The following is a 14490-nucleotide window of genomic DNA, read 5'->3' as shown; positions in this document are numbered from 1 at the left end:
AGAGACAGCCTTATGAACAATCTATTAAGGATTGAGGCGAGGCAGAGGCAGCCTTATGAACAATCTATTAAGGAGTGAGACAGAGGCAGAGGCAGCCTTATGAAAGAACTATTAAGGAGTGAGGTGAGGCAGAGGCAGCCTTATGAACAATCTATTAAGGAGTGAGGCGAGGCAGAGGCAGCCTTATGAACAATCTATTAGGGAGTGAGGCAGAGGTAGCCTTATGAACAATCTATTAAGAAGTGAGGCGAGGCAGAGGCAGCCTTATGAACAATCAATTAAGGAGTGAGGTGAGGCAGTGGCAGCCTTATGAACAATCTATTAAGGAGTGAGGCGAGGCAGAGGCAGCTTTATGAACAATCTATTAAGGAGTGAGGCGAGGCAGTGGCAGCCTTATGAACAATCTATTAAGGAGTGAGGTGAGGCAGCCTTATGAAAGAACTATTATGGAGTGAGGCGAGGCAGAGGCAGCCTTATGAACAATCTATTAAGGAGTGAGGCGAGGCAGAGGCAGCCTTATGAACAATCTATTAAGGAGTGAGGCAGAGGCAGCCTTATGAAAGAACTATTAAGGATTGAGGCGAGGCAGAGGCAGCCTTATGAACAATCTATTAAGGAGTGAGGCGAGGCAGAGGCAGCCTTATGAACAATCTTTTAAGGAGTGAGGCAGAGGTAGCCTTATGAACAATCTATTAAGGAGTGAGGCGAGGCAGAGGCAGCCTTATGAACAATCTATTAAGGAGTGAGGTGAGGCAGAGGCAACCTTATGAACAAACTATTAAGGAGTGAGGCAGAGGCAGCCTTATGAACAATCTATTAAGGAGTGAGGTAAGGCAGAGGCAGCCTTATGAACAATCTATTAAGGAGTGAGGTGAGGCAGAGGCAGGCTTATGAACAATCTATTAAGGAGTGAGGCGAGGCAGTGGCAGCCTTATGAACAATCTATTTAGGAGTGAGGCGAGGCAGCCTTTTGAACAAACTATTAAGGAGTGAGGTGAGGCAGAGTCAGCCTTATGAACAATCTATGAAGGAGTGAGGTGAGGCAGAGGCAGCTTTATGGACAATCTATTAAGGAGTGAGGCGAGAGAGAGGCAGCCTTATGAACAATCTATTAAGGAGTGAGCTGAGGCAGAGGCAGCCTTATGAACAAACTATTAAGGAGTGAGGCAGAGGCAGCCTTATGAACAATCTATTAAGGAGTGAGGTGAGGCAGAGGCAGCCTTATGAACAATCTATTAAGGAGTGAGGTGAGGCAGAGGCAGCCTTATGAACAATCTATTAAGGAGTGAGGTGAGGCAGAGGCAGGCTTATGAACAATCTATTAAGGAGTGAGGCAGAGTCGGCCTTATGAACAATCTATTAAGAAGTGAGGCGAGGCAGAGGCAGCCTTATGAACAATCAATTAAGGAGTGAGGTGAGGCAGTGGCAGCCTTATGAACAATCTATTAAGGAGTGAGGCGAGGCAGTGGCAGCCTTATGAACAATCTATTTAGGAGTGAGGCGAGGCAGCCTTTTGAACAAACTATTAAGGAGTGAGGTGAGGCAGAGGCAGCCTTATGAACAATCTATGAAGGAGTGAGGTGAGGCAGCCTTATGAACAATCTATTAAGGAGTGAGGCGAGGCAGAGGCAGCCTTATGAACAATCTATTAAGGAGTGAGGTGAGGCAGAGGCAACCTTATGAACAATCTATTAAGTAGTGAGGTGAGGCAGCCTTATGAACAATCTATTAAGGAGTGAGGCGAGGCAGAGGCAGAGGCAGCCTTATGAACGATCTATTAAGGAGTGAGGCGAGGCAGAGGCAGCCTTATGAACAATCTATTAAGGAGTGAGGCGAGGCAGAGGCAGCCTTTTTAACAATCTACTAAGGAGTGAAGCAGAGACAGAGGCAGCCTTATGAACAATCTATTAAGGAGTGAGGCGAGGCAGAGGCAGCCTTATGAACAATTTATTAAGGAGTGAGGCAGAGACAGAGGCAGCCTTATGAAAGAACTATTAAGGAGTGAGGTGAGGCAGAGGCAGCCTTATGAACAAACTATTAAGGAGTGAGGTAGCCTTATGAACAATCTATTAAGGAGTGAGGCGAGGCAGAGGCAGCCTTATGAACAATCTATTAAGGAGTGAGGCGAGGTAGAGGCAGCCTTTTGAACAATCTACTAAGGAGTGAAGCAGAGACAGAGGCAGCCTTATGAACAATCTATTAAGGAGTGAGGCGAGGCAGAGGCAGCCTTATGAACAATCTATTTAGGAGTGAGGCGAGGCAGAGGCAGCCTTATGAACAATATATTAAGGAGTGAGGTGAGGCAGAGGCAGCCTTATGAACAATCTATTAAGGAGTGAGGTGAGGCAGAGGCAGCCTTATGAACAATCTATTAAGGAGTGAGGCGAGGCAGAGGCAGCCTTATGAAAGAACTATTAAGGAGTGAGGTGAGGCAGAGGCAGCTTTATGAACAATCTATTAAGGAGTGAGGTGAGGCAGAGGCAGCCTCTGGCCCGCTAGTAATGTTCCCTCTTATGCATTATGCAACAGACCAAGCGGGAGATATTGCAATGTTGATAATGTGGTGTTTTCATGCCTGCCCACTGGGCACACACTGGTTGAGCCAGAGCCAGAGCCAGAGCCAGAGCCAGAGTCTGAGCCAAAGCCAGAGCCAGAGCCAGAGTCTGAGCCAGAGCTAGAGCCAGAGCCAGAGCCTGAGCCAGAGCCTGAGCCTGAGCCAGAGCCAGAGCCAGAGCCAGAGTCTGAGCCAGAGTCTGAGCCAGAGCCAGAGCCAGAGCCAGAGCCAGAGCCAGAGCCAGAGCCAGAGTCTGAGCCAGAGTCTGAGCCAAAGCCAGAGCCAGAGCCAGAGCCAGAGTCAGAGCCAGAGCCAGAGCCTGAGCCAGAGCCAGAGCCAGAGCCAGAGCCAGAGTCTGAGCCAAAGCCAGAGCCTGAGTCTGAGCCAAAGCCAGAGCCAGAGTCTGAGCCAGAGCCAGAGCCAGAGCCAGAGCCAGAGCCAGAGCCAGAGTCTGAGCCAGAGCCAGAGTCAGAGCCAGAGTCAGAGCCAGAGTCAGAGCCAGAGTCAGAGCCAGAGCCAGAGCCAGAGCCAGAGTCTGAGCCAAAGCCAGAGCCAGAGCCAGAGTCTGAGCCAGAGCCAGAGCCAGAGCCAGAGCCAGAGCCAGAGCCTGAGTCTAAGCCTGAGTCTGAGCCAGAGCCAGAGCCTGAGTCTAAGCCTGAGTCTGAGCCAGAGCCAGAGCCTGAGTCTGAGTCTGAGCCAGAGCCAGAGCCTGAGTCTAAGCCAGAGCCAGAGCCAGAGCCAGAGCCTGAGTCTAAGCCTGAGTCTGAGCCAGAGTCTGAGCCAGAGCCAGAGCCTGAGTCTGAGTCTGAGCCAGAGCCAGAGCCTGAGTCTAAGCCAGAGCCAGAGCCAGAGCCAGAGCCTGAGTCTAAGCCTGAGTCTGAGCCAGAGCCAGAGCCTGAGTCTGAGTCTGAGCCAGAGCCAGAACCTGAGTCTAAGCCAGAGCCAGAGCCAGAGCCAGAGCCAGAGCCAGAGCCAGAGCCTGAGTCTAAGCCTGAGTCTGAGCCAGAGCCAGAGCCTGAGTCTGAGCCAGAGCCAGAGCCAGAGTCTGAGCCAGACCTGGTTACGAACCTCTGCATGTCCTTGACTTGCCCTGCCTGCCCACCATGTTACAAAAAATGATCTGAGAACTGAACCATCCGCCTCCTGTGTCTGCATCTGGGTCATATCCTGAGTCGTGACAGTTGTTTCCACGTCATTTCAATGAAATTACGTTGAACAAACGTGGAATAGACGTTGAATTGACGTCTGTGCACAGTGAGTGGCTGTGTGAGCAGCCTCAGTGGTAAAAGCCCAGAGTGCTGCTGCTGTACTGCAGACTGCTATCCCTCTCCACACAGAAACACAATGAGGCCATTAATGTGGTGGATGATCAGGTTTCTTATACAATAGACACTGAGTATCATTACAAACCTACACGGAGTGAAGGGCTCTACTGTGATGACAGAGAATGGAGATGTAAATAGTGGGACTAAAAGGATCAAGCCTTATTGAACACACTGGAGCTAAGCAGGAGTGACTTGTTTACTACTGTGTTACTAAACGGAGAGAGGATCATTGGAATTGCGATCGAGAAGGAAATGCTGAGCCTGACACAACACATTGACAAGCAAGCTATTTGGTGAATCCAAATGCAACAAAGTGATTGGGGGACTTTATTGACCTCGGTGTCAGAGAAATGCTTTCCTCTGAATCAACTCATCTGCTGTCTCAGGCAATTACTGCATCCAACTTAAACAGTGAAAAAAACAGGAAAGATTAGGCTTTTAGCAGCCAGAGCTCCATTATGCTGTTTCCTCCAGACATTACGCTTGTCTCCTGTTTCCGCAACCACAACATTAAGCGTAGTAAAGTGCCAAGTGAAAATTGCTCTGCAGTAGGCGCCATTATTTCCTTAGGGACAGAAAATACAGAAAATACATGGTCCTTAAGCGAACAAGATGTTCCAGATGTCTCTCTGTCTCCTCAGCCATATAGTTAACAGCAAACGTGTTAATCCCTGTTCATTGAAGGAAGCCTGTTACACAAGATGTGACTCAAGGATTTTAAACATATCTTCCCTTCTCAACACCCTGCATGGTCTCGGAGTGATCTTACCATCTCATTATGACACCCTATTTGCTCATCATCACATCTACAGTGGAGGCCTTCTGATGAGTTGTGTATGATTCAGTCCCATGAAGACCTCTCATCCCTATGTTTCCAACTACCCCTAGTCTTCAAAGGCTTCTGATAGAATATCTGCTGCAGAGGCAGCCTGGGTATGAGGATGAATCATGGCTCTTGAAGAACAAAGAGGTTGTGAAGGATGGCTGGCAGAGAGATCTGTAAAGATATATTAAACCACCTCTCATACAACCATAAAGGAACCCTGCATGGATCAATACAGTCAGTTTCAAAAGTATTGAACTCACCAAAAACAAATGGGTAAATATACCAGAACAGCAAGCATGTTACAGAAGGGGAATATTATAATCAACGGCTCTGATCCTACAATGTCATACAGGCTGGCGTAGTGCATGGATCACCTCATTTTCATCAGTGCTGTTGTTTTACTGTCCACCTATATCCTGTGAGCTGCAAGGTGAGAACATCAAACATCCCTGCCGAACCATTAGAATAAACTCATTTCCAATATTAATTCTGTCCAATCATTTCAGCGACTTCGCAGCTTGGTTTAATTGCCACGCCCTGATCACACCTGTCCTTGTGCTCATCTCCACCCCTTCCAGGTGTCTCCCATCTTCCCCATTATCCCCTGGGTATTTATACCTGCGTTCTCTGTTTATCTGTTGCCAGTTCGTCTTGGTTGTCAAGTCAACCAGCGTTTTGTTTCTCATCTCCTGCTTTTCCCCAGTCTCTATTTTCTCGCTCTCTTGGTTTTGACCATTGCCTGTCCTGACTCTGACTCTGCCTGTCCCTGCCTGACCACTCTGCCTGTCCCTGCCTGACCACTCTGCCTGCCCCTGACCCTGACTGCCGTCTGATGCCTTTGCCCCTACTCTGGATTTGCCTGCCCTGACCTGTCGTTTGCCTGCCCCTGTTGTTGTAATAAACATTGTTACTTCAACACAGTCTGCACTTGGGTCTTACCGGAAACATGATAATTACATTACATTGCTGAGTAACAGAACTCTCTCCCGGGTCAGGACTGTAATAAATCAAGGTAACTCCACCTGCCACGACCACAGAGGCAATTAAACAAATATGACCTCAATCTTTCCCCCACTGGCACCTTGGCACCTGATGGTTGGCACCCGTTGGCACCACCTGTTTAGCTCTCTGCTAGTGTGACAGCCTCGGGGGAGATGACGGATGTGTGTTTGAAAGTGGCGTGACTACAGAATGTCACCTGATGTCTCTGCTTCCATCTGGGAGTGAATATTTAAACCAGAAGGCTGTGTATGTAACCTATACAGTGGCTTGCGAAGGTATTCACCCCCTTGGCATTTTTCCTATTTTGATGCCTTACAACTTGGAATTAAAATTGATTTTGGGGGAGGTTTGTATCATTTACACAACATGCCTACCACTTTGAAGATGCCCATTTTTTGGGGGGTGAAACAAACAAGAAATAAAACACACAAAAAACAGAACATTTGAGTGTGCATAACTATTCACCTCCCCAAAGTCAATACTTTGTAGAACCACCTTTTGCAGCAATGACAGCTACAAGTCTCTTGGGGTATGTCTCTATAAGCTTGACACATCTAGCCACTGGGAGTTTTGCCCATTCTTCAAGGCAAAACTGCTCCAGCTCCTTCAAGTTGGATGGGTTCCGCTGGTGTACAGCAATCTTTAAGTCATACCACAGATTCTCAATTGGATTGAGGTCTGGGCTTTGACTAGGCCTTTCCAAGACATTTAAATGTTTCCCCTTAAGCAGTATGCTTAGGGTCATTGTCCTGCTGGAAGGTGAATCCCAGTCTCAAATCTCTTGAAGACTGAAACAGGTTTCCCACAAGAATTTCCCTGTATTTAGCGCCATCCATCATTCCTTCAATTCTGACCAGTTTCCCAGCCCCTGCCGATGAAAAACATCCCCACAGCATGATGCTGCCACCACCATGCTTCACTGTGGGGATGGTATTCTCGGGGTGATGAGAGGTGTTGGCTTTGCGCCAGACATACTGTTTTCCTTGATGGCCAAAAATCTACATTACAGAGAGTTATTGTGTCAGGGATGTTTTGATCAGGTATTGGCCACAATAAGCTACAGATGAAAACCTACATTGTTGTGAGAATGTCAACATCACACCATCCATGAATAACATGGCATCCATGTGACTAATTTAATAATTTTATTTGTCACATTTGCCGAATACAACAGGTGTAGACCTTACAGTGAAATGCTTACTTACAAGCCCTTAACCAAAAATGCAGTTTTAAGAAAAATACCTAAAAAAATCTCAAATAAAAGTAACAAATAATTAAAGAACAGCAGTAAAACAACAATAGAGAGGCTATATAAAGGGGGTACGGCCCAGTACATCACCGGGGCTAAGCTTCCTGCCATCCAGGACCTCTACAACAGGAGGTGTCAGAAGAAGTCCCTAAAAATAGTCAAAGACTCCAGACACCCTAGTCATGGACTGTTCTCTCTGCTACTGCACGGCAAGCGGTACCGGAGCGCCAAGTCTAGGTTCAAGAGGCCTCTAAACAGCTTCTACCGCCAAGCCATAAGACTCCTGAACAGCTAATCAAATGGCTACCCAGACTATTTGCATTGTCCCCCCCTTATACGCTGCTGCTACTCTCTGTTATTATCTATGCATAGTCACTTTAATAACTCTACCTACATGTACATATTACCTCAATTACCTTGACTAACCGGTGCCCCCCACATTGAGTCTGTACCGGTACCCCCTGCATATAGCCTCACTATTGTTATTTACTGCTGCTCTTTAATCATTTGTTATTCTTATCTCTTACTTATTGGGGGGTATTTTCTTAAAACTGCATTGTTGTTTAAGGACTTGTAAGTAAGCATTTCACTGTAAGGTGTAAGGACCTGTTGTATTCGGGGGCATGTGACAAAAATGTTTTAATTTAATATATACATATAAATATATGGATGAGCAATGACCGAGCTGCATGCGCAAGATGCAATAGATGGTATGAAATACTGTATATACATATGAGATAAGAAATGCAAATATGTAAACATGATTAAAGTGGTATTATTTTAGTGACTTGCGATCCATTTATAAAAGAGGCCAATGATTTCAAGTCTGTATGTAGGCAGCAGCCTCTCTGTGTTAGTGATGGCTGTCCGATGGCCTTGAGATAGAAGCTGTTTTTCAGTCTCTTGGTCCCAGCTTTAATGCACCTGTACTGACCTCGCCTTCTGGACCCAGACCATGTTATGTTCCCTCCCTTGATCCCGATCCATCCAGACAGTGGCCTCCTTTCCAGATCGTTTCCTTTCCTTTCATTACAGCCCATGCTCAAAATAATGAGATACCTGGCGGTCTACATTTTCCTCCAAAGGTGTGACATTTACTGAACTTCCCTACTCCATTGGTCCCCGGTTCAACAGATTCAGATTCCCAGCCTGCCTGCCTGGGCACTGTATGCATAAATCATATCCACTATGTTCCAGTTCGGTTGTTAGCAGGTTGAGGTGGTGGGAAGTGTGAGAGCGAGTCGGGGCGGCAGGGACGAAGCAGTGTGGCCAGACAGAGGATGGATGGACAGATGGTGGGGCATGTTAAGGGACGGCTGGGATTAGAGCTGCTGCTGTTCTCTGCATGAATACATGGGGCGATGAGACTAAAGCAGGCTAATCCTCCCACCACCACCTACGCCCCATATGGATCTACACTGAACATCTGAAAACTGGACCTGGCTCCTCCCAGGCTACCAGAAAGTGAAAGACTAAACAGGTCGATGGAGCAAGTGGGGTAAAACATCACTACATTTGAAGCAAACAACATTTTAACCTAACCAACTCAAATGTACTCGAATGATCAACATTATTCAGGAGCAATCTGGGAAAGTGACGAATCTATGACAGTAGATCTAGGAACAAGTTCCCAGCAGACAGCCCACTCTGGAACAGATGGGAGCCTAGTACTGTTCTCTACACTCTACTGCTCTCTACACTTTACTGCTCACTACACTCTACTGCTCTCTATCTTCTACTGCTCTCTATCCCTCTACTGCTCTCTACACTCTACTGCTCACTACACTCTACTGCTCTCTATCTTCTTCTGCTCTCTATCCCTCTACTGCTCTCTATCCCTCTACTGCTCTTTACACTATACTGCTCTCTATCCTCTACTGCTCTCTACACTCTACTGCTCTCTATCCTCTACTGCTCTCTATCCTCTACTGCTCTCTAACTTCTACTGCTCTCTATCCCTCTACTGCTCTCTACACTATACTGCTCTCTACCCTCTACAGCTCCCTACACTCTACTGCTCTCTACACTATACTGCTTTCTACCCTCTACTGCACTCTACCCTCTACTGCTCTCTACACTCTACTGCTCTCTATCCTCTACTGGTCTCTATCCTCTACTGGTCTCTATCCTCTACTGCTCTCTATCCTCTACTGCTCTCTATCCTCTACTGCTCTCCATCTCTCTACTGCATTACATTTACATTTACATTTAAGTCATTTAGCAGACGCTCTTATCCAGAGCGACTTACAAATTGGTGAATTCACCTTCTGACATCCAGTGGAACAGCCACTTTACAATAGTGCATCTAAATCATTTAAGGGGGGGGTGAGAAGGATTACTTTATCCTATCCTAGGTATTCCTTGAAGAGGTGGGGTTTCAGGTGTCTCCGGAATGTGGTGATTGACTCCGCTGTCCTGGCGTCGTGAGGGAGTTTGTTCCACCATTGGGGGCCAGAGCAGCGAACAGTTTTGACTGGGCTGAGCGGGAACTGTACTTCCTCAGTGGTAGGGAGGCGAGCAGGCCAGAGGTGGATGAACGCAGTGCCCTTGTTTGGGTGTAGGGCCTGATCAGAGCCTGGAGGTACTGCGGTGCCGTTCCCCTCACAGCTACGTAGGCAAGCACCATGGTCTTGTAGCGGATGCGAGCTTCAACTGGAAGCCAGTGGAGAGAGCGGAGGAGCGGGGTGACGTGAGAGAACTTGGGAAGGTTGAACACCAGACGGGCTGCGGCGTTCTGGATGAGTTGTAGGGGTTTAATGGCACAGGCAGGGAGCCCAGCCAACAGCGAGTTGCAGTAATCCAGACGGGAGATGACAAGTGCCTGGATTAGGACCTGCGCCGCTTCCTGTGTGAGGCAGGGTCGTGCTCTGCGGATGTTGTAGAGCATGAACCTACAGGAACGGGCCACCGCCATGATGTTAGTTGAGAACAACAGGGTGTTGTCCAGGATCACGCCAAGGTTCTTAGCGCTCTGGGAGGAGGACACAATGGAGTTGTCGACCGTGATGGCAAGATCATGGAACGGGCAGTCCTTCCCCGGGAGGAAGAGCAGCTCCGTCTTGCCGAGGTTCAGCTTGAGGTGGTGATCCGTTATCCACACTGATATGTCTGCCAGACATGCAGAGATGCGATTCGCCACCTGGTCATCAGAAGGGGGAAAGGAGAAGATTAATTGTGTGTCGTCTAGCAATGATAGGAGAGACCATGTGAGGTTATGACAGAGCTAAGTGACTTGGTGTATAGCGAGAATAGGAGAGGGCCTAGAACAGAGCCCTGGGGGACACCAGTGGTGAGAGCGCGTGGCGAGGAGACAGATTCTCGCCACGCCACCTGGTAGGAGCGACCTGTCAGGTAGGACGCAATCCAAGCGTGGGCCTCGCCGGAGATGCCCAACTCGGAGAGGGTGGAGAGGAGGATCTGATGGTTCACAGTATCGAAGGCAGCCGATAGGTCTAGAGCAGAGGAGAGAGAGTTACAGTGCCTTGCGAAAGTATTCGGCCCCCTTGAACTTTGCGACCTTTTGCCACATTTCAGGCTTCAAACATAAAGATATAAAACTGTATTTTTTTGTGAAGAATCAACAACAAGTGGGACACAATCATGAAGTGGAACGACATTTATTGTATATTTCAAACTTTTTAACAAATCAAAAACTGAAAAATTGGGCGTGCAAAATTATTCAGCCCCTTTACTTTCAGTGCAGCAAACTCTCTCCAGAAGTTCAGTGAGGATCTCTGAATGATCCAATGTTGACCTAAATGACTAATGATGATAAATACAATCCACCTGTGTGTAATCAAGTCTCCGTATAAATGCACCTGCACTGTGATAGTCTCAGAGGTCTGTTAAAAGCGCAGAGAGCATCACGAAGAACAAGGAACACACCAGGCAGGTCCGAGATACTGTTGTGAAGAAGTTTAAAGTCGGATTTGATACAAAAAGATTTCCCAAGCTTTAAACATCCCAAGGAGCACTGTGCAAGCGATAATATTGAAATGGAAGGAGTATCAGACCACTGCAAATCTACCAAGACCTGGCCGTCCCTCTAAACTTTCAGCTCATACAAGGAGAAGACTGATCAGAGATGCAGCCAAGAGGCCCATGATCACTCTGGATGAACTGCAGAGATCTACAGCTGAGGTGGGAGACTCTGTCCATAGGACAACAATCAGTCGTATATTGCACAAATCTGGCCTTTATGGAAGAGTGGCAAGAAGAAAGCCATTTCTTAAAGATATCCATAAAAAGTGTTGTTTAAAGTTTGCCACAAGCTACCTGGGAGACACACCAAACATGTGGAAGAAGGTGATCTGGTAAGATGAAACCAAAATTGAACTTTTTGGCAACAATGCAAAACGATATGTTTGGCGTAAAGCAACACAGCTCATCACCATGAACACACCATCCCCACTGTCAAACATGGTGGTGGCAGCATCATGGTTTGGGCCTGCTTTTCTTCAGCAGGGACAGGGAAGATGGTTAAAATTGATGGGAAGATGGATGCAGCCAAATACAGGACCATTCTGGAAGAAAACCTGATGGAGTCTGCAAAAGACCTGAGACTGGGACGGAGATTTGTCTTCCAACAAGACAATGATCCAAAACATAAAGCAAAATCTACAATGGAATGGTTCAAAAATAAACATATCCAGGTGTTAGAATGGCCAAGTCAAAGTCCAGACCTGAATCCAATCGAGAATCTGTGGAAAGAACTGAAAACTGCTGTTCACAAATGCTCTCCATCCAACCTCACTGAGCTCGAGCTGTTTTGCAAGGAGGAATGGGAAAACATTTCAGTGTCTCGATGTGCAAAACTGATAGAGACATACCCCAAGCGACTTACAGCTGTAATCGCAGCAAAAGGTGGCGCTACAAAGTATTAACTTAAGGGGGCTGAATAATTTTGCACGCCCAATTTTTCAGTTTTTGATTTGTTAAAAAAGTTTGAAATATCCAATAAATGTCGTTCCACTTCATGATTGTGTCCCACTTGTTGTTGATTCTTCACAAAAAAATACAGTTTTATATCTTTATGTTTGAAGCCTGAAATGTGGCAAAAGGTCGCAAAGTTCAAGGGGGCCGAATACTTTCGCAAGGCACTGTAGCTTTAGCAGTGCGGAGCGCCTCCGTGATACAGAGAAGAGCAGTCTCAGTTGAATGACTAGTCTTGAAACCTGACTGATTTGGATCAAGAAGGTCATTCTGAGAGAGATAGCGGGAGAGCTGGCCAAGGACGGCACGTTCAAGAGTTTTGGAGAGAAAAGAAAGAAGGGATACTGGTCTGTAGTTCTTGACATCGGAGGGGTCGAGTGTAGGTTTTTTCAGAAGGGGTGCAACTCTCGCTCTCTTGAAGACGGAAGGGACGTAGCCAGCGGTCAGGGATGAGTTGATGAGCGAGGTGAGGTAAGGGAGAAGGTCTCCGGAAATGGTCTGGAGAAGAGAGGAGGGGATAGGGTCAAGCGGGCAGGTTGTTGGGCGGCCGGCCGTCACAAGAAGCGAGATTTCATCTGGAGAGAGAGGGGAGAAAGAGGTCAGAGCACAGGGTAGGGCAGTGTGAGCAGAACCAGCGGTGTCGTTTGACTTAGCAAACGAGGATCGGATGTCGTTGACCTTCTTTTCAAAATGGTTGACGAAGTCATCTGCAGAGAGGGAGGAGGGGGAGGAGGATTCAGGAGGGAGGGGAAGGTGGCAAAGAGCTTCCTAGGGTTAGAGGCAGATGCTTGGAATTTAGAGTGGTAGAAAGTGGCTTTAGCAGCAGAGACAGAGGAGGAAAATGTAGAGAGGAGGGAGTGAAAGGATGCCAGGTCCGCAGGGAGGCGAGTTTTCCTCCATTTCCGCTCGGCTGCCCGGAGCACTGTTCTGTGAGCTCGCAATGAGTCGTCGAGCCACGGAGCGGGGGGAGGACCGAGCCGGCCTGGAGGATAGGGGACATAGAGAGTCAAAGGATGCAGAAAGGGAAGAGAGGAGGGTTGAGGAGGCAGAATCAGGAGATAGGTTGGAGAAGGTATGAGCAGAGGGAAGAGATGATAGGATGGAAGAGGAGAGAGTAGCGGGGGAGAGAGAGCGAAGGTTGGGACGGCGCAATACCATCCGAGTAGGGCCAGTGTGGGAAGTGTTGGATGAGAGCGAGAGGGAAAAGGATACAAGGTAGTGGTCGGAGACTTGGAGGGGAGTTGCAATGAGGTTAGTGGAAGAACAGCATCTAGTAAAGATGAGGTCGAGCGTATTGCCTGCCTTGTGAGTAGGGGGGAAGGTGAGAGGGTGAGGTCAAAAGAGGAGAGGAGTGGAAAGAAGGAGGCAGAGAGGAATGAGTCAAAGGTAGACGTGGCGAGGTTAAAGTCGCCCAGGACTGTGAGAGGTGAGCCGTCCTCAGGAAAGGAGCTTATCAAGGCATCAAGCTCATTGATGAACTCTCCGAAGGAACCTGGAGGGCGATAAATGATAAGGATGTTAAGCTTGAAAGGGCTGGTAACTGTGACAGCATGGAATTCAAAGGGGGCGATAGACAGATGGGTAAGGGGAGAAAGAGAGAATGACCACTTGGGAGAGATGAGGATCCCGGTGCCACCACCCCGCTGACCAGAAGCTCTCGGGGTGTGCGAGAATACGTGGGAGGACGAAGAGAGAGCAGTGGGAGTAGCAGTGTTATCTGTGGTGATCCATGTTTCCGTCAGTGCCAAGAAGTCGAGGGACTGGAGGGAGGCATAGGCTGAGATGAACTCTGCCTTGTTGGCCGCAGATCGGCAGTTCCAGAGGCTACCGGAGACCTGGAACTCCACGTGGGTCGTGCGCGCTGGGACCACCAGATTAGGGTGGCCGCGGCCACGCGGTGTGGAGCGTTTGTATGGTCTGTGCAGAGAGGAGAGAACAGGGATAGATAGACACATAGTTGACAGGCTATAGAAGAGGCTACGCTAATGCAAAGGAGATTGGAATGACAAGTGGACTACACGTCTCGAATGTTCAGAAAGTTAAGCTTACGTAGCAAGAATCTTATTGACTAAAATGATTGAAATGATACAGTACTGCTGGAGTAGGCTAGCTGGCAGTGGCTGCGTTGTTGACACTACACTAATCAAGTCGTTCGGTCGAGTGTAATAGTTTCTACAGTGCTGCTATTCGGGGCTAGCTGGCTAGCTAGCAGTGTTGATTACGTTACGTTACGTTAAAAGAACGACAATAGCTGGCTAGCTAACCTAGAAAATCGCTCTAGACTACACAATTGTCTTAGATACAAAGACGGCTATGTAGCTAGCTAGCTACGATCAAACAAATCAAACCGTTGTACTGTAATGAAGTGAAATGAAAATGTGATACTACCTGTGGAGCGAAGCGGAATGTTGACCGGGTTGTTGAAGTTAATTCGGTAGACATTAGCTAGCTGCTGGCTAGCTAGCTAGCAGTAACTCTTACGTTAAGGACGACAAATAGCTGGCTAGCTAACCTCGGTAAATTAAGATAATCACACTCTACTGCTCTCTATCCCTCTACTGCTCTCTATCCTCTACTGCTCTCTATCTTCTACTGCTCTCTA

Source organism: Oncorhynchus masou, chromosome 14 (assembly GCF_036934945.1).
Source record: "Oncorhynchus masou masou isolate Uvic2021 chromosome 14, UVic_Omas_1.1, whole genome shotgun sequence".
Classification (NCBI taxonomy): Eukaryota; Metazoa; Chordata; class Actinopteri; order Salmoniformes; family Salmonidae; genus Oncorhynchus; species Oncorhynchus masou.
The sequence above is the reverse complement of the archived record's forward strand: the minus strand, read 5'-3'. Positions refer to the sequence as shown.